General features: G+C 39.6%; 1 protein-coding gene across 22 annotated transcripts in view; it reads right to left on the reverse strand.

The window, feature by feature from the left end:
* fam49bb (family with sequence similarity 49 member Bb) overlaps positions 1–21539 on the reverse strand; it is a 227028-nt gene that overhangs the window by 91281 nt on the left and 114208 nt on the right. Inside the window, exon 1 of one of the 22 annotated variants that reach the window (XM_041190327.1) lies at positions 19566–19634. The exons of 18 other annotated variants lie outside the window; for them this stretch is intronic. The gene's annotated coding sequence lies outside the window, so the exon portion shown is untranslated. Of the gene's footprint in view, positions 1–1974; positions 2117–19565; positions 19635–21539 lie in introns of those variants that run through there. 3 more of the 22 variants (XM_041190339.1, XM_041190334.1, XM_041190329.1) reach the window with 3 other exon arrangements.

Here is a 21539-nt window from a genome sequence, read left to right on the forward strand (position 1 = left end):
CACAGCAGCTGAGAAAATCCACAACATTCTAAAACAATCAACAGCATTATAAATAAAACAAGTCAAAAAAACGTCAATTTTCCCTATCTCCCAATGTTAACAAATCGTTTTTTAAAAAAAAATTGAGGATTTGGATCCACAGCTTTACTTTTCTTCCTTGGGCCAGACCCGGTATACGAAGTTTTACTGAAATCCAGACATTAGCTTTTGAGATATATTGTTCACAAACAGGAGCAAAAACATTACCTCCTCCCACCTTCAGTGACAGGGGAGACACCTTGGAAAGTCCAGCTGCTTCCACATTCACAGAATGTTTCTCATGTCACAGGGGTAGCCAAAATTGTTGTTAGGGAGCTTTTTTGCTCCTCTGTATTGACTTTTTTCACGGTAACTTGTTTCTTGCAGGCATCTGAAATGTGTGAAGTCAACTTGCCTGACACTTCTGCTGATAATGTCAGACGTCAGTTTTCCTGTTAGGATGGGTACTTGCAAACATTTTCCTTTGAACAGCCTAATAAGAGTAGGGTAACACAAGTTATCTATAACAAACCTTTCCCAATAATGTGGGCTAGGACCCAAACAACTAAGTAACAGCAAATCCATTATTTTTGGACAGTACTAGAAATTAACTACTATGAATGTACAGCTGATGTGTGATGACACAAATGTAAACTCAATTTTCTAACTCCATGAATTGCTAATGAGCAAAGGAATGTTTGTATCTTTTCAACATCAGTGGCTACTGATACCTGAGTAGTACAAATTACAGTCCACCGTGATTATTTTGTGCTCAAAATGCACTGCAATTAAATTGGATTGTGTGTGATATCTAAGAGATGCTGTGGGCCCAAAGAGTGTTTTCTTTTAATTGTACCTAAAGGCAGAGAGGATACACAAGCCTAATTCAGTTTAAGTTGTTCAATTGGTTAGTCTGTTCAGTGAAAGTAGTGCCAGTTACACTGAGTAGGTTATTCATTCTTTGCAATTCCACTGGTTTCAGAATGAGCATAATAAGAGCAAGCAAGCAATTCCATAATAAGATCAATTGCTGATGTTGCAGTAATACAGTTCACTGCTTATCTTCATACTTGGATAGCTATTGAAGGCTACCACCATCCGTGGAACTATATCCCAGAACACATTACAACATTCAGGAAAGTGGGGGGAAGGTGGGAGGGGGACAAGATTAATTAAAATGCCAATTTATGCAGTTCATCACATCAATATCCAAAACATCAGAACTAAAAATCAGAAAATGATTTATGATTATTCAGCCCAATTTATTTACATTACAGGGTGTACTATAGGATATTGCAAGTCAGGTTTTGCTAGTATTAGCTGACTTCATTTAGCTTTACACTCACGTGATCCAGTTGACAAAATAATGGAGGTACGTTTGTGCAATTTATAAAATTCAAGGCCATAGCAAATATTGAAAAATTAGGGAGAGGTGTAAAAGGAGAACAATAATCCTCTTGTTCAATTTTCTGATGTTACTGGGACCAATAAAGGCAAGAATGGCACTGACCCTGTGCTATTTGACCTTTACACCACTATCAGCACTTTCTTTAGTCTTTAACACTACCATTAACACTTCCTTTGTTTTGTGTCCATGGCATCTTTGTCAATCTCTCCTGAGCTCCCACCTATCTCTGACCACCTATTTTGCTCCACCTGCTCCACCCTTCTTAAACAGTATAATATCCATCACATTTCTACTCCTCTTTAGCTCTGGAGAGAAGTCATACGGACTCAAAACGGTTTCTGTTTTCTCAGATGCTGCCAGACCTGCTGAGTTTTTCCAGCATTTTCTGTTTTTATTATGATAGAAAATGGCAAACTGGTATATTGTATCATGCTTAGGATCATAACAGTTGATTGAGGAGGAAATTATTTGATCAGTTTCAGGCATTTAAAATATATATGACTCCAGTGCCAAATACCATACCATTCTTTCCCCTGGATATCACCAACCTCAAATGTAGAAGGTCCTGTGGGTCAGTAGGCAGAATCCCTGCTTCTGAGCCAGCAGCTCCGGATTCAAGTCCCACTCCATGACTTGCTGGCCACAGAAGGAGTGTACATTGTGAGGTTCAAACAGGTTGATAATCAGCCTGCTCATCCTTCCAACACATGCCTACTATTCAACAAAAGGAAAAAGGTGTGTGTGAAGATACAAAACAAAAACCAACCAACCTCATATTGATGCAAAACATTCCACAGCACTACTCGAAGAGCAGAAGAGATTTTCTTCTGGCATTTTGCCAACATTCCTGTTTCAACTAGCTCCATCAAAAACACATTATCCAGTCATTCATTCATCTGCTTGTTTATTGTCTGTGAGACCACCCTGTATGCAAATTGGCTGCTTCTTTTGCCTACATGGCAATTACTAATTAATTGGTTTTAAATTGTTTGGAACATACTGAAGATGGAATAAAGCTATATATAAATGAAATGTTTATTTTCTTTATTTAATCCAGAGTAGTCTGGAAGGACTTAATGGGAATTTCCCTTCGTCGGGCGGGTCCAGAAGTGGCCACGAAACGGACCGCTGCCCGCATTCGGGCCCCAACCGCAATTTCACGCTGGCTGGCCAATTAACGGCCAGCTGGCATGAAAGCCGCACTGAAAGGCTCAGCGTTGCTAGGGCGTTGTTGGGGCTGGGGGTGGGGGGGGGAAGAAAACAAACGTGGAAGTCTGCGCATGCACGGGGAGGATGCGTGCTGACAGCTCCCTGAGGGAACTGAGCTGCCTCAAGTAGTTGAAGATTTGTACAAAGGAAAATAAATGTTTAATAAATTATATAAACGTGTCCCCACATGTGACTCAGTCACATGAAGAGGGGCTTGTTTAAAACGGAGTGGACATTTTTTTTTTGCATTTTTTACTTGCTGTTGAAGACCTCATCCCACTCATGGATGAGGTTTCGTAAAAAAATGCAAAGGCTGCCTGGCCTATTCGCCCACCCGCCATCTATAAGGTTGGATAGGCAACAAAAAAATACAAATTAATTAATTGCTTAAGGGCCTTAATAGGCCTCTTAATTGTCAGCAGGTGCGCTGCCAACTCTTGCATGCACCCATCGACCGAACGATCGCAGGAGTACATGATGACATTGGGACGCTTGGCAGTGGTGGTGGTTATTGAAGATGATGACATTGCCGATTGTCAGAAAAAAACATTCGCTATTACGTCCAGCATAAGCTGGACTAAAGGAAACCTGCTGCCCTTAACTGGTTTGGCCAACATGCGACGCCAGCCCCACAGCAATGGTCGATTCTTAAAAGCCCTCTGAAATTGCCTAGCAAGCCACTCAGTTGTATCAAACTGCTAAAAAGTCTAAAAGGAATAAAACCAGATAGGCCACCTGGCATCACCTAGGTACCAGAAACGACAACGGCAAACTCAGCCCAGTTGACCCCACTAACATCTGGAATCTTGTGCCAAAATTGGAAGAGCTGTCTCACAGCTCTAGTCAAGCAACAGCCTGACATTGTCTGTAAGGTATGAATCCATGAGTATGACTATGTCCTAGACACCAGCATCACCAGGCGCTGTCCTATTCCACCGGCAGGACAGACCCATCAGAGGTGGCGGTACAGTGGTATACATTCGGGAGAGTCTTCAACATCGACTCTGAACCCCATGAAGTATCATGGCGTCAGGTCAAACATGGGCAAGGGAACCTCCTGGTGATTACCATGTACCACCCCCCTCAGCTGATGAATCAATACTCCTCCATGTTGAAAATTACTTGGAGGAAGCACTGAGGGCAGCAAGGGTGCAGAATGTGCTCTGGGTGGGGAACTTCAATGTTTATCACCAAGAGCAGCTTGGTAGCACCATTACAGACTGAGCTGGCCAAGTCCTAAAGGACACAGCTGCTATACTGGCTCTGGGGCAGGTGGTGAGAGAACCAACAAGAGGGAAAAACATACTTGACCTCATCCTCACCAACTTGCCTGCAACTCCCCTGTTGCCTGTTTGCTTTGAGCTAGTCAGAAACCTGGGACAGATCTACGCAACTTACCTTAGTAGTTACACAGGAAATGTTAGACAGTATAAAACCTGGTCTTGACACCTGGGTAACTCCATAACTGACCCCTCTAACACACCCCCAGCAATCCAACTAACCTCCGACCCGACCCCACCACCCCCTGATTTTCAAGGCTTACAAGAATATTTATGAACCAATTAAACAAAGAAAATATAAACGCAATAGGAATTTTCAAGGATGAAGGGGGAATCCAATTGTGAAGTAGGGAGATGTAAACGAAAGCAAATAAATATTTTACATCCATTTTCATACTGTACTGGTGGAAGTAAAAATGTAGGTATACCAGAGTAGGATGTAAACACTTGTTAAAGATAACGGAAAAAAAATCAAATTGTTTCCTAAAGAGTCAACATGGGTAGTCCACTTGGCCTCTGCAAGATAACATCCTAGGCTGCTGAAGGAAGCCAAAATGCAGATGGTACAGCCCCGATCAAAAATTATCAATCTTAAAATGCAAATGATGTCACAACATTCTCTCTAAACAGTGAGGGTGCGCAGTAGTACAGCAATCGGGAAAGTATCGCACAACAAACAAACAGATCACGCAAAAGCAACATTCCTTTAAGATATGCATATGCGTGGTTGTGCATCAATCTTAAAGGGACCATAGCTGCTAGACTAGCTCTGGGGCAGGTGGTGAGAGAACCAACAAGAGGGAAAAATATAGTTGACCTCATCCTCAACAATAATAAAAACAAAAAAACTGCGGATGCTGGAAATCCAAAACAAAAACAGAATTACCTGGAAAAACTCAGCAGGTCTGGCAGCATCGGCGGAGAAGAAAAGAGTTGACGTTTCGAGTCCTCATGACCCTTCGACAGAACTTGAGTTCGAGTCCAAGAAAGAGTTGAAATATAAGCTGGTTTAAGGTGTGTGTGTGGGGGGCGGAGAGATAGAGAGAGAGAGAGGTGGGGGGGGTGTGGTTGTAGGGACAAACAAGCAGTGATAGAAGCAGATCATCCTCAACAACTTGCCTGCAACTCCCTTGTTGCCTGTTTGCTTTGAGCTAGTCAGAAACCTGGGACAGATCAACACAACTTACCTTAGTAGTTACACAGGAAATGTTAGACAGTTTAAAACCTGGCCACGAAGCTGGCTGGTTGCAAATAAATGTTAGAGGGAATATTGGTCACAGGGCTGGAGGATAGCCAGTGTAATACCTCTGTTCAAAAAAGGAAAGCAGAATAACACTATAAACTGGTCCATCAAATGTTATTTGTGAGTAAACTTCTGGAGTCCATAATGTGACCAAAATGTTAATAATTTAGAGGCGTATGGGATAATTAAGGAAAACAGCATGGACTTGTTAAAGGAAAGATGGATTACACAGATTTGGTCATTTTGAGATGGTCAATTGGGCAGATGAAAGAAGAAGTAGTGCATACAGATTTTCACAGGTATTTGATAAGCTGTCTCACAGAAGGCTTGTCAAAGATTCAGCTGAATCAAAGTAAATGCAACATCATGGAAGGAAATTTTGTTTGCAGTCAGGAATGGTTGTTACATGGATTACCATCTTGAAGTTTTGCCCATGATAACTCACCTACCTCATAAGACTGAGTAAAGTTCAGTATTGGGCACAAACTGTAAAAGACTTTGCTCTTTACCTGTTCTTATTTTATATTGTTATGAAAGTTCATAACTTGCAAATCTATGCTGAGCGTGTTTGCATTAAAGTTTTACACCACTTAGAAATTCCTGTGAAATTTCCCAGCGGCTAGCTGAGAAATTTAAGTCAATGTATATATGGTGTTCTCTTATTTCTTTTATTCATTCAAGGGATGCGGGCTTCGCTGGCTGGGCCAGCATTTATTGCCCATCCATAATTGCCCTTGAGAAGGTGGTGGTGAGCTTCCTTCTTGAACCGCTGCAGTCCATGTGGTGCAAGTACACCCACAGTGCTGTTAGAGGGAGTTCCAGGATTTTGACCCAGCAACAGTAAAGGAACGGCGATATATTTTCAAATCAGGATGGTGAGTTGCTTGGAGGGGAATTTCCAGGTGGTGGTGTTCCCATCTATCTGCTGCCCTTGTCCTTCTAGATGGTAGCGACCATGGGTTTGGAAGGTGCTGTCTAAGGAGCCTTGGTGAATTCCTGTATTGCATCTTGTAGATGGTGCACACTGCTGCTACTGTGCATCGGTGGTGGAGGGACTGGATGGTTGTGGATGGGGTGCCAACCAAGCTGGCTGCTTTGCCCTGGATGGTGTCAAGCTTCTTCAGTGTTGTTGGAGCTGCACTCATCCATGCAAGTAGATTGTGGACTGGTTTTGGGGAGTCAGGTGAGTTACTTTCCGCAGGACTCCTAGCCTCTGACCTGCTCTTGTAGTCATAGTGTTTATATGGCTAGTCCAGTTCAGATTCAGGTCAATGGTAACCCCCAAGATTTTGATAGTGGGGGATTCAGCTATGGTAATGTCATTGAATGTCATGGGGTGATGGTTAGATTCTGTCTTGTTAGAGATGGCTGTTGCCTGGCACTTGTGTGGCACAAATGTTACTTGTCACTTGTCAGCTCAAGTCTGGATGTTGTCCAGGTCTTGCTGCATTTGGACATGGACTGCTGCAGTATCTGAGGAGTTGCAAATAGCTGAACATTGTGTAATCATCAGCTAACATCCCCATTTCTGACCTTATGATGGAGGGAAGATCATTGATAAAGCTGAAGATGGTTGAGCCTCGGACACTACCCTGAGGAAGTCCTGCAGAAATGGCCTGGAGCTGACATGACTGACTTCCAGCAATCACAACCATCTTCCTTTTTGCTAGGCATGACTCCAACCAGCAGAGAGTTTCACCTCTGATTGCCATTGACTCCAGTTTTGCTAGGGATCCTTGATGCCACACTCGGTCAAATGTGGCCTTGATGTCAAGGGCAGTCACTCTCACTTAACCTCTGGAGTTCAGCTTCTTTGTCCATGTTTGAACCAAGGCTGTAACGAGGTCAGGAGCTGAGTGGCCCTGGCAGTACCCAACCTGAGCTCCAGTAAGCAGGTGCCACTTGATAGCACTGTTGATGACCCTTCCATCACTTTACTGATGATCGAGAGTACTGATGGGAAAGTAATTGGCCGGTTTGGATTTGTCCTGCTTTTTGTGTATGGGACCTATCTGGGTAATTTTCCACATTGTCGGGCAAATGCCAATGTTGTAGCTGTACTGGAACAGCTTGGCTAGGGACGGGGCAAGTTCTGGAGCACAAGCCTTCAGTGCTATTGCCGGAATATTGTCAGGGTTATTGCACTATCCAGTGCCTTCAGCCGTTTCTTGATATCATGTGGAGTGAATCAAATTGGCTGAAGACTAGCATCTGTGATGCTGGGGACGTCTGAAGCAGACCAAGATGGATCATCCACTCAGCATTCTGATTGAAAATTGTAGCAAGTTCTTCAGCCTTATCTTTTGCACTGATGTGCTGCGCTCCCCCATCATTGAGGAGGGAGATATTTGTGGAGCCTCCTCCTCCAGTGAGTTGTTTAATTGTCCACTACCATTCACGGCTGGATGTGGCAGGACTGCAGAGCTTAGATCAGATCTATGTTTGTTGAATCACTTAGCTCGGACTATCACTTGCTGCTTATGCTGTTTGGCATGCAAGTAGTCTTGTGGTGTAGCTTCACCGGGTTGACACCTCATTGCTAGGTATGCCTGGGGCTGCTCCTGGAATGCCCTCCTGCACTCTTCATTGAACCAGGGTTGATCCCCTGGCTTGGTGGTAAGGGTAGAGTGGGAGACATGCCGGACCATGAGGTTACAGGTTGTGGTCAAGTACAATTCTGCTGCTGCTGATGGCCCACAGCGCCTCAGGGATGCCCAGTCTTGAGTTGCTAGATCTGTTTGAAATCTACCCCGTTTAGCATTGTGGTAGTGCCACACAAGATTGAGGGTATCTTCAATGTGAAGACGGAACTTCATCTCCACAAGGACTATGTGGTGATCGCTCCTGCCGATACTGTCATGGACAGATGCATCTGTGGCAGGCAGGTTGGAGAGGATGAGGTCAAGTATGTTTTTCCCTCTTGCTGGTTCCCTCTCACCTGCCGCAGATCCAGTCTAGCAGATATGCCCTTTAAAACTCGACCAGTTCAGTCAGTAGTGGTGCTACCAAGCCATACTTGGTGATGGACATTGAAGTTCCTCTCTTATATATAGTTATAAATTACAAGTGCTCAGCTAACAATTTTAAGTACTTATTAAATAACTTAGCTTCTTTCAAAAAAGGGTCCTTTTACCATGTGAAATTAAGTATTCATTGCTGCATTTTAGAGTGTCATGTGCTTACTGCATCACCACACAATACCACAATGACCTCCTGATCTCAAAACCTGGATGGCCAGTAGTTTTCCTTTTATAATATTAGAGTTAAAGTTCCCTGGATCTCATACAAACTAAGAGCATTTCTCTTCATGAAGTAATGCATTACAAATACATCATAAATCCCTCTCTTTTGCATTATGTATATCAATCACATGTACATTAGTACTGCTACCTGCAACCTCAAATATACATGGGCAGATTTTTTTAAAAACTTGATTTTTAAGTTGTTTTCAAAATTGGTTCATACTCTCAAATCTTATACTATAGCGAAGGGACCTTAAAGGCTTTTTGGATGGATGAAATAAAATGGACCGAACGGCCTTTCTCATTCTAAATATTTTGTGAAAGTTGTGTAGAATAGTAGTAGACATGTCATGAAAAGTACATAAGGCATATACTGTATCATCAAGTAAAAAGACCCCATTTTGAAAACAAACTTATTTGGTAGTGCATTTCCAAAATCCTGTGCCAGGTTAAGAGATGTAAGTTGCAGCCAAGTTCCTCCATAAGCTGAGTTCTGTGTCTGCATGCTGCCATCTCCATCATCGGGAAGCACCAAGCACAAACCAGATGCTTCCAGATGGACAAGAGAAAGTAGTGAAAAGGGTTACCTTTGGTCATTAACAAATTAAACACTGGGCTAGTCTTAGCATGTCACAGAAAAGAGCTTCAGCCTTCCTCTGCAGCTGGAGATTGGATATTACACAGCATGGGGAGTGGGGGTAGGAAATCTAAAAAGGGCATATGTGTCAACTCAAAAAAACACAAAACATGCTTATGTAATACAAAACAGGGTTCCCATCTTTTTGATTTCCAACTGCTGGAGAAAGGGAAGTTACTAATGACTTTCAGTGAAGGACTTTTAGCTTATTCAGATAATTACTTAAGTATTCTTGGACAGATGTATAGAACTAGAACAATTCAATAACGATTAAACATGAAACCAAGTTTAGATGTTTCAGCACTACGTAACAATGCTGACAAAGAAAATAGAGATTTTTTGTTAGTTAACATATGAATAAAAGGTATAAATGATGTTAGGTGAAAGTTTAAGAATTCAAAGCGTATTTTCAATGTACTTTTTGAAGGTTGAATTGCTCAACAAAATAGTGTTTCAAGAGGGTAGTATGAGCTGAGCAGATATTTAACAGTAGGCGAGATCTGACAATTTCAGTTTGAAGTTCAAACATAGATGCATCATTGAGGTCAGAATCTGGAGTTTTTAAAAAGTACAAACTGTAAATAAAACAGTACTTTTCCATAACTATGTAACACAACTACTATGCCCATTAAATTATAAGACCGCGTTAAAATACATCCAATCGATCTAAAAAAATTTTTAAAACAATAATTCAAAATAGAAGGATACAGTCAGCTTAAAACAAAGTATTAAACCCCAAATTCCTTTTCTAGATATTGTTCTGATTTAGCACAAAGCTCTTCTGTACCACTGTGTAAATGCAGATAAAATTTGCTGTTGGGAAAATCAACGTCCGACATTCATTATCTCCTGCACCAAGACCATTTTTACTGGAACGGTTCCAGCACTAGTGCTTGCATATGCACTACATTCCTAGGCTTTCAAATTAAAACTTTAAATAGGTTTAGCGAGTACCAGCAGGAAGGTAAGATAAATATCAATGCAAACATCAGCTACAGAGTGACTTATTGTCACCCACTTATTTTGGGAGAACCTAGAACTAGGGGTCACTGTTTAAAAATAAGGGGTAGCCCATTCAAGACAAAGATGAAGAAAATATTTTTCTCTGAGGGTCGTCAGTCTTTGGAAATCTCTTCCACAAAAGGCGGTGCAAGCAGAGTCTTTGAATAGTTTTAAAGCAGAACTAGATAGGTTCTTGATAAAGCAAGGAGGTGAAAGGTTATCAGGTGGGAATGTGCAGCTGAGGTTACAATCAGATCAGCCATGATCTTATTTAGTGGTGGAGCAGGCTTGAAGCACCAAGTGGCCTACTCCTACTCCTAATTTGTATGTTCGTATGTGCCTAAACAGTGCCCATATAGTATATATTCTGCTTATAAGGACCAGTAATAAGCTTCCAACCAAGGAACAATCCAGTACCTTTGACCTATTATTGTGGGTACAACTGTGAAAGTGTCTTTTAAAAATATCGTTCAGTCTTCCTCACACCATTTCTTCTTTAAGAAACAATTTTTCTGTCTATATGCATCTCTCCTAGGTAAAAGAAAAGTTGCAGAGCAGCTCGCAGGCCTCCACTCATTCTGCTCCATACTCCAGATTAATGGGAGCTACTTTACCACATATAGGAACACCAATAGATCATTAGTCCCTCAAAACTGTTTCAGCATTCAATTAGATCATACTCACTTGCCTTTTGTCCATATCCCTCAAAACTCTTACCCCAAAAAAATCTTTTGGTTTAATTCTTGAAAACCACAACTGACCAGTATCCACCATCTATTTAGAGAGAAACAGAGTTCTAGGTTTCCAATATCCTTTGTGTGGAAAATTTCACGCCAAAATTACCTGGCTCTAATTTTAAGAACATGCCCTTGTGTTCTGGATTCCTCGGCCAGGATATAGTTTCTCTGTATCTACCCTATTAAATCCTACACGTCTTCCTTCTTTGCCTGTTGAGATATCACATTCTCTCCAACAACATGCATTTATTTAAAACCTTTAACATAGTAACACATCCCAAGGCAATCCACAGGAACATGATCAGATAAAGTTTTACACTGAGCCACATAAGGAGTTATTAGGAGAGGGGACCAAAAGCTCAAGCTTTAAGGAGTGCCTTAAGGAGAGAGAAACACTGAGGTTTAGGGAGGGAATTTCAGAGCTTATGGTTGCAGTAGCTTAAGGGACAACCACCAATCATGGAGCAATGAAAATTGGGGGAACACAAGTGGTCAGAGTTGGAGGGGCACAGAGTCAATAGAGGGTTGTAGGGCTGGAGGAGCTTACAGAAATAGGGAGGGGCAATGTCATGGAGAGGTTTGAAAACCAAGATGAGAACTTTAAAAAAAACAGACTCTGCTGTAGTGGGAGCCAAACATAGGTCAATGAGCAGTGAGGTGATGGATGAACTAGTGCAATGGATGGTACAAATTACAGATTAGGTACTGGCAGCAGGACTTTGGATGAACTAAAACTTAGGAGGGTGGGAAACATGAGACTAGCCAGGAGAGCATTGAAATTATCAAGTCTGAAGGTAACAAAAGCATGGATGAGGGTTTCAGTAGCTGATGGACTGACACAGAGATGGATTAAGACAGATGATATCAGAGATGGAATGTGGCAATGTTGGTGAGAGAGGCAATATAAGTCAGAAGCTCAGCTCCGAAACAAAGGTTGTAAACAGCCAAGTTCAAACTCAGAGTGACCAGGAAGGGGAATGGAATCCATGGATAGGGAAATTAGTATGTAGCAGTGGTCAAAGAGAATGGCTTTGATCATCCAAATATTCAATTGGAGAAAATTTCTGTTCATGCAATCCAATAGTGGATATGAGGTAGAACATAGGAACATAAGAAATAGGAGTAGGAGAAGACCATATGGTGGAGCTGAGTGTTGTCAGCATACATGGAATTTGACATTGTGCTTTTGAATGATGTCACCAAGAGGAAGCATGTCAATGAGAAATAAGAAGGGCTCAAGGAAAGATCCTTGGGGGCTTCAGAGGTAATGCTGTAGGAGTGGAAAGAGAAGGCAATGCAGGAGATTCTCTGTTTACAACTGAATTGAAAAAGAAGCCAAAGGAGAGCAGTCCCGCCGATCTGGACTGCACAGCTATAAAGGTGGTGATTTAGAGTTTGCCGTGTGGAAAGACAAAAGATCTTAATGTGTCAGAGCCCTGGATAACACACATCACCACAGCATGCATGCTATTCTTCAAAAGAGACTTCAAAATGAGTAACTACTGCTAGTTGCAGAATTACTTGAAAAAAGACAAAATAAAAAAAGTGAAGCATAGAAAATAGAGCTCAACATTTCATAATTTCTGTAGGTAATTTTTAAGAAATCCTCTGATATGAAAGATGAAACATAGAACCTAGCAATATAAATGCAGAATTCTTTCAAAGTGCAACTGTCGTTAGCAAAGCCATAGGAAAAAACAGCAATTACACTTTGGGTTTTATTAATAGAGACATAGAGTACAAGATCAAAGTGGTTAAAATAAATTTAAATGAGGCAATAGATCACTGTTACAACTTGTGCTTTGTGTTTAACTAAACACTAACCTCCTCAGATTGAATGCTGCTGCCTGATATGGGCAAAGTTTGGCAGCTCAGCCCAGTTGTTGAGACACCCAACAACACTGCAAGGAAACTCACCGGCCCAATAAAAGACATTGAATTTATCTAAGTAAAAGCTCACCATATGGCAGTCCTATCCTTCTGGTTTACATAACTGATACAGGTGTAATGTTAAAATAGGGAAACAGCCTTGATCCATCAGCATTTGGAGATCCAACATTCAAGCTACCTATTCAAGTCCAGGAAAAGCATTCATCTATTAGCCAAGTTCCTTCACTAAAAACAAAAAGGATCAGTACAGTGTAATTCCTGAATGTCAACCTGATGGAGAGGCGAAGAAGTTTAGAGCCCAAAACAGTTGAAGAGACAGCAGCCAATAGTGGAGTGCTTATGGAGGGTGGAAGATGGGAGGTCAGCCAGGAGAACATTGGAATAGACAAATCTAGAGATAGCAAAGGCAGATTGAGGCAGGTGCAGAGACGGGTGAAAGTAGGCAATTTTGGTCATCTGTCTTAATAACTCCTTACGTGGCATGGTGTCAAATTTTGCTTGATAGCGCTCCTGTGACATGCCTTTGGGTGTTTTACTATGTTGGGGCAATATATAAACGCAAGGTCTTGTTGGCACTAATGGAGCAAATATAAAGTTGGAACATTTCTAAATATAAAAGAATAATAACGGATTACAAAACAGTAAGTAAAACTGCCATGACAACAGGCAGGATTGTAGGTAATTTATTAGCATATACTTCCTGTAGTATACATTTGGGGTAAGGAATGTACTATGTTAAAAACAGTAAGCAACAGTCAAAAAGTGTATTTCTTTCTGTTTTACCAAGCCAACTATTAAAGCCAGTGTAATTGGTCCAGTAAAATCTGGAAAGCTCAGTGGTTTGCAATTGGTCAGTTTCTTACGCTTAGATCAGTTATGCAAATTTGCTTCATTACAAATCATGGCCAAAAAAACCTACAGGAAGCAGGAAAATAAGCAAAGACCACTTGCACAGCAAACTGAAGATTTTTTGCAGAAGCAACATAAATAGTTACACAGCACAAATGATCCAGAAATGATCTTCAATCAATTGAGTAAAAGATTTCAAAGCACTTATATCTTGATTCAATTCCAAAGGTGCAGTAAATGGGCTCATGTTTCCTGCCTATTCCTCCCTGGGGTGGAGGTTGGGGGAAAAGAAACAGAAAGCTTGATGACAGTCAAAGAAACTAAATGCAAATAATCCTTTCTCAGCCCTCCACCCACAAAGTGCATTCAGAGTACCCAAGCTGATCTAAGTTCATGTGGTTAAGAAAGATTGCAAAAGTAAATTAAAATACTGGCTTCCACTTTCCTTAAATCTCTGAGGCCCAAGTTTGAATCCAGTTCAGATTCTTAGGATGACAGTGTGTCAGCTGTAATACTTTAATAAGAAAAGCTTGTTTAATTATAATCTGATTTCTCTTCACCTGAAGAGCAATGGCCATATTGTTGGATGATTGTTACTGCATCATGTCGTATGACAGAATTAGGGGATCACAAACTGTAACAAAAATCTCCATTGTAACACCATCCTATGTGACTGAAAGCCCAAAAGGTACAGGACCTTTGTTGTTTTAACACTGGGAGGTTACATAACCATTGTACAGACAGGTGAAATATTATTTCTGAGATAGAAATATTGTTTAAAACTTTTTTTTTGTTATTCACTTACAGGATATGGATATCGCTGGCTAAGCCATCATTTATTGCCCATCCCTAACTGCCCTCAAGAAGGTGGTGGTGAGCTACCTTCTTAAACGACTGCAGTCCCTGAGGTATACATACACCCACAGTGCTGTAAGGGAGGGAGTTCCAGGAGCTCCAGGATTTTAACCCAGCGACAGTGAAGGAAATCAAGTTAAAAAATAGCAAGAAACTCCATACAATTCTGTGTCCAATAATAGCACCACCTAGAACTGTGTTCAAAATTCGTTTTACTGAAGTGTTTGGTGAAAGTGGTGGAAAACTTTGTACTACACAGTTTCAAGAGTTCATTTTTGATGTGAAATTATTAATGTTGCAAAAGAATCTAAAATTGGAGATTTTAAGAGTGGATTATTTTTATAAAATGTGTTCCTATTCCAAAAACACTATTGAATTAAGGAATTTGCCTTCAGCTTCATTTTCATGTTTCTGCTTCAGATTAAGTAACAGAATTTGTATGAATCCATTGATGAAAGATTTTTGTTGCATACATACAGAGAACTGACAAATATAGGCACGAATATGGCAGCAGTAAGCAGTGTTATACAGCATAAATGGGGTGGGGTGTTTTTGCCCCAGAAAACTTGAAGTGTTACATGAATGCAAATTAGGCCTCAATGGCATGCAACACCTGTGTAAGTTAGCTGCCTTCAAATCAGTTTTTAGGTCCTTTCATATTGGTCTTTTGGTAAGCTACAATTAGGAAGCCAAGTGTCTCAAGAATCTCAGAATCAGACTTAAAAAGCCCAAGACAAGCAAAAAAGCTGAAAAAAATTTTGCTATCAAAAAAAATGAGCCCATGTTTAGAATTAGTTCATATACCATCCTGAGGGGCAGTGTCAGCTCGTAAAGATAATTCACCTTTGCAATTTCATAGCACTGCAGTTGAACATGCAATGACTCAGAGTGACATCTTGTTTGCATTCAAATTGGATCAATATAAATGACATCAGCAACTGTTTTGTAAACACAAGTCAAAAGGCAGGGAAAATTGTCACGACTGCTACATTAACACTGTAATCTATCTTGGAAAACCACAGTAATTAAAATGATTTAAAGTTACTTAACATTAAGACATTTTAAACATAAAATAAGATAATGCAATGTTAATTACTGATTTATTACTATTGACAACCAGGGGCCTTTGAACTTGTGAAGTTGCCACAAAAGTTATAATAAATTTGAAGCAGGGGCTGACAGACAGAACAGGATGTGTGCGGCAGGCTGTTAAAATGAAAGCACAATTTGGTTCATTTAAAATAGCCCAGGTTCTAAAAGCTGTATTTCAATTAAATAATTTAAAACTTTATTTACTGTTTCTGGATGTTTAAGAACCTACTATACTTCTTTCATTCAAGTTTATTCACTATGGTGCAAACACATCTACAATAGAGTCATGCTTTAGGCACTGGAAATGCTGTCCACCTTATGCTTACTTTCACAATTTGGAGGTTTATGATCACAGTAAGAAAAACTGATTTAAACATTGACAACAAGTTGATATACATTTGAGGAGCTATTCTGTATGTAGCAGTTCAAAAATCAGGGCCAGCAATAGTGGAATATTAAAATGGAGCTTTATAAACTGGAGCATTCTGTTGTACTGTAATGTGTTCTTCCTGCTTTATCATTTTCCTTAACTTACAATTAGAAACTAAAAATCTATTATTTCAAAGGCAAGTTAATATGGACAAACAACATCTTCGAAACTAACATGAAAATGTTTTGTAGAGTAGATAAAATGCAGTGGAAATAAATTATTCATTAGCACCATTACACCAATCTGGTGCCAAACACTTTCTCACCCATTGCTTCAACAAAATATTACACTGCCTGGTTTTAAAAAATGCAGTCCTTTACATAGCTTGAAAATCCTCTATACCATCGGCAACACAATGTAGCAGCCATTAGAGCAGAACATTTTCTGAGATTTTGTTTAAAAGTGAATGTTCATATTAAAGATGATGAGTTGTTAGTACTGGGGAATGGAACATTTGCCTGTTTCAGGAACCCAGCATTCACCATTAACCACTGCAGTATCGTGCAGGCCGAAGCAGATTAAAGCTTTCATAGTTCAACCAAATGCTCCAGTATGACATTTCCATGTCCTAGAGCAGCCATTCTCATGACTCTTCAGTGAGCTTGACAGCTTAGTTCTACTTTGGGTTCATTATGTGCTGTGGACTCACTTTTCAGTTGGGTCAAAACTTCTTAAACTCAATTAACAAAAGAATCATATAGCCACAGACATAAGCTTTCAGCCCAACAGTTTGAAATTATGTTCTGATAAGGAAAAACCATATGTCGACATACTGCATCATCCAATGCTACAACAGTTTTAATTCCAACAGTTCTACAACCCTCCAAAACCTCCGCAGTCCTCCAATTCTGGAGGAATATAGGCACCTTGTCCATTCCTGATTTTAATTACATCATCATTAGAGGCTGTGCCTATAGCAATCCAGGCCCTAAAGCTCTCTACCTATCTCTCCTCCTTTAAGACACTCTTTAAAATCTACCTCTTTGACCAAGCTTCTGATCATTTTCTTAATATCCCTTTATGTGGGCTTAAATTTAGTTTGCTAATACTTCTGTGGAGCGCCTTGGAATCTTTTCCTATGTTAAATTTTCCATATAAATACAAATTGATGTTACGGAACATCTGGAACATTGGTGCAAGTAACACAGTTCTGTTGTGAAACACTGGGATATCTGTCAAATTAAATATGTAATTCTGTTCATGCATTTAAAGCATAAACTTAAAGATAGTTTATGACCTAATCTTCATGTTTTGACTTTTCAGGAGTTAATGTGGCCTTGTAGGAGTAAGAGGGACATTGAAGGATCTGGAGAGGGGATCCCAGTAAAATTTCAGCACAAAAATATTTTGATTGGAAATTGCTATTATTCTTCACTACTGAAAATGATATTCGGTTACCAATAATAATTAAATGCTAAAGATGAAATGTGTTAAAGTAGATACAAATATGGTCCTTGCCAAAACTAGTGTTTTAAAAGAAATTCAACATTCAAGCACCCATAGAATTGGGGATGTGCTTGGTGAATCACTTGCTCATATTTCAATTTGATTGTTAGAATGTTTCCCATGGACTAGAGAGGCAGCATGTGGAATGAATATTTTAAAAGAGTAATAAGTCAGGATCAAGAAAATATAGGTCCATTATGTTATAACAAGTTTCTAGAAATGATTATTAGAAGATGCATGGTACAATCAACTGAGAAAGAGAAGTGAATTCTAGGGAGTCTCAGCATCGCTTTGAGTAAAGGGGTCCTGTCTCATCAAGTTGTTTTCTTTTAAGCAACTGACGAGCTTGACAGCTGTCAGAAAAAATCACCATCATGTCAACAATCTAGACTTCAAAATACCTTTGTAAAAGTGCCACACAAAAATGGTATTAAGAAAGACTGAGTCTTTTAGGATTATTGGTCAGATTTTTGATTGGGTAAGAAACACTTGCATATTTAGGAGGTAGATTTTATTGGTTTGCAGGTCAATCACTAGTGAACTCCCAAAGGGATCAATGTTCAAGTCATTGCTCATCATGATCTTGATCAACTACTAGATAAAAGCAGAGGAAGAACTACCTGTAACTTTTTTTGAGTTATGTGCTGGCCTATGAAAATACAGGGGAATGGGTCTCCTACAGCTGTCTATAGACATACAGCATGATGATCTTGGATAGTGCAATTCAATGCACAAGTATACTATGCAGGCTTGCATGCTCAAGGCTGCTGTTCAGGAGAGAGAGCCAAGGCCTTCAGTGTATGATTCATCAAAGGTGCATAACTGGTACACAATATTGAGACTTGTATAAAGCAAAAAGGGGCATTCAGATTCATTTAATTACAAAGCTAGAACACTGTCATTACAAAGCCTTGATCAGACCACATTTACAAAACTGTATTCAGTTTTCAGTGGAAAATTGAGCATCCTGGAAAAGGTTCAGAAAAGGGCCTAAAACCTAGTTTATAGGCCCTTAGTAATCAGTACAAGAAGGCAAAGGTGGAGTTTTCTTTTAAACCCTCCCAAGAGGTATGACAGAAGTAAATAAAAGGATCTGATTTAGTCCAAGCAAATGAGCTATTTGAGCTGGAAAAGTTAGAATCAGTGGGAATAAGTATCAAAAGCTTAAAATTGGGTTAGATGCTGCAAGATACTATTTTTTACAGAGTTGATAACCTCTAACACAAGTTACTGACATGTACAGTGATTGCAGAATTATTACAATCATTCCAAAGGCAGCTGGACAAATTGTTCCGAGGGGCAAACCTCTCTACCTATTGAAGGCAGGTGGGTCATTGGGGGTAACCTCCTACAGTTTGCCTGACCATCTTCAGAGCACAGATGAATTTCCCAGGCTTTTGTTTTCCTAAATTGGTCAAAGATAGCTTTTGCTTCAACTGATCTAGGAGAATCCAATATTGCAGTGGGGAAAAAGGGCAGGTTAGAAAGGACAGACGATGGTGTGTATAGGTTGCATCATAAATGGATGGGCTCAATGAAGCAGCTGGCCTTTTACTGTCCTTCTCCAATGTTTGTCACACAGAATTGGTCTTGCCCCAAATAACATGAATGAGAAAAAACTTCCCTGGGTAAATAAAATTGCCATTGTGCCATGCAATACATTACAACAAAATACTTAAAGTAGTTAAATTTGTCTTTTCAAAAGGGTATCCTTGAATACAATTTCTAATTCACTTCAAAGTTATTTTCCACTGGGGCCCTGATGGAAAATGCAACTAGAACAAGTGAAATGATACAAAAAACTACAGTAGACTTAAAATATATTTATAAACTAAATGCAATAAACACTGCAAAGCAAAGTATGCACATGAGAATGCAACTGGTAAGCTAGTACACATTTTAAAACAGAGGAATGGTATCAAATGCAAATAATTTTGCACTCCACTGTTTAAATGTACAAATCGAAACATTCTTGCGAGCTACTTTTAACTGGAGGCACTAGAAATCATATTGAAATCTTATTTACTAAGAGAAAGAGTTTGTGCGAGGCAAAGAAACTTGTGTTGTACTGATAGAAGGCTAATCTTGCCAGAATGAAAGGATATTCCTCATACCATAATGCATAACTTTGGTTATTAACTTCTGAATGAAAAATTCTATCCAATTTATTCCTTACGTTTTACCTAAACCACATGCAAAGTGGAGCATTACGCTTTTAAATACTTACAACTGCTGTATCCATCAGTATTAAAAGGCCAAAACTAACTTTCAAATGAAACGCAACTAAATTCACACACTGCAGCTCCCATCGATGTCCTTATTTGGACAGGTTTATTAACAAAGCTTTGGTGCCCAAGAAAGAATCGCGCCACACTTCCTCCCGAAGTGCCGCGTCATGCACCACCACGCCTGCATGTGGGTGATACTTCCGGATAGTTTGTTCATGGTCTCTTTGTTAGCCTCATTGTCGAATTTGAATGGAAACTGATTTTAAATAGCGACTTATTTAAATTCTAATGGTGAGCATTTATACATTAGCACTGCAAAGATTGTTTATTCTAAAAGCATAAAAATAAGCTTTTTCATGTGCCACTAAGAAATGCAAGTCTTTTTAACCACAAAGATTTTTACTTAAAATCTACTACAAAGCCAATCTGGCAGTAGTTCACAATATGCAAACACTATTTTAACCAATGAGCCATCAAACATTATGCACTTACTAAATCCGATTATCTTCCTTCTCGGTTTACTTTTACATATCTTAAACTTTCAACATTTCCCAATCGCTGTATGAAAATCTTCCTCACCAGTTTCAATTTTCTCATAATATTCTACCAAAAACTGCATCTGATCTGAATCTAGCAAAAATATTCCCGCCCAACACCATGACAGTTCATCGCCCATCACTTTACAACTCCCAAAAATAAAATTTATCATAATTTCTATTAAAAAATTCATAAATGTATCCAGATATTACAGTGGTTATGATATCAGACTTAGCAATTCAGGAACTCAGTGTTCAAATCCTACCATGGCAAGTTGTAAAACTGAATTAATGAAATCTGGACTATAAAAGCTTGCTATAAAAACCCAACCGGTTCACCAGTGTCTTTCAGGAAAGGGAACCTACCATCCTAGGTCTGGCCTATACACATCTCCAGTTCCAAAGTGGGTGGTAGATTATTAATACCCTTGCCAATGTTGTCCACATTCAGAGAACAACTCTCTCTCAACCCCATCAGCACCAACTCCAGAAATAGCACAGCATGCATCTGAGCTATCATGTTTGGAGTAGTTCCAATACACTCCAAATGTATTTCCCTAACAAGGAATTGTCATGAAACTAGAGATCCAATGCATACAGAAGCCAGCTAGCTGACCGTTAACTTTTAGAGGAAGCCTCAGACCGCAAATGGATACACAAGTCAGCCAGCCGAATTTCTGATGATTTTTTTTGGAACTATGTGAGGGAACAAAACAAAATGGGGTAAGGAATGAAGAACGAGTACAAATGAGAGATCTATGAAATGCTCAGCCTCCCAACTTTGGAATCCCAAGGTCACATGTTAGGGTACACACTCGGCTCACCTACTAGCAAACTTTATGGTAGTTAGAAAGAACGTGGATTAGCAAAACTGAAATAAAGTTATTTCTTCATCAGCTAACATTACATTTCAATTGTTAAAATAATAAAACATTCCCACAACAGGATAAGTCGTTACCACAGCCTTTTTTATATAAGGACTTTACAATATATTTCAATACACTGTACAGTTGCACATTACTTGTGCTAATTAGTGTGAGAAATGGATGGTTTTTAAAAAAGTATTTTGGGGGATATTGTGCTATTCTGTGGAAAAGGCTGTGTGTGTGTGTATGTGAGTGATTTAATACAGCTAGACACAGATTAATACGAGACAGGTTGTGTGGGGGGCACAAAACATGAAAAGGATAGAGGTTTGAGGTACAAGTAAATAGGTTAGTTCTAACATTTGCATTTTTAGATAAGTTGAGAGTTTGTATAAATATCAAAGGAATTCAGAGATAACAAGGAACATATTTGCATCTTGCAGGAGTTCCATAGGTAAATAGTAGTAGGGATATTATGTTGTATTGACCCAAAATCAAACGCAAGATAGAGAGATGAAAGATTTTATATTTGGAAGGGTTTGAGTTTCAAAGAGGTGTGAGAATGATGGAA

Source organism: Carcharodon carcharias, chromosome 6 (assembly GCF_017639515.1).
Source record: "Carcharodon carcharias isolate sCarCar2 chromosome 6, sCarCar2.pri, whole genome shotgun sequence".
Classification (NCBI taxonomy): domain Eukaryota; kingdom Metazoa; phylum Chordata; class Chondrichthyes; order Lamniformes; family Lamnidae; genus Carcharodon; species Carcharodon carcharias.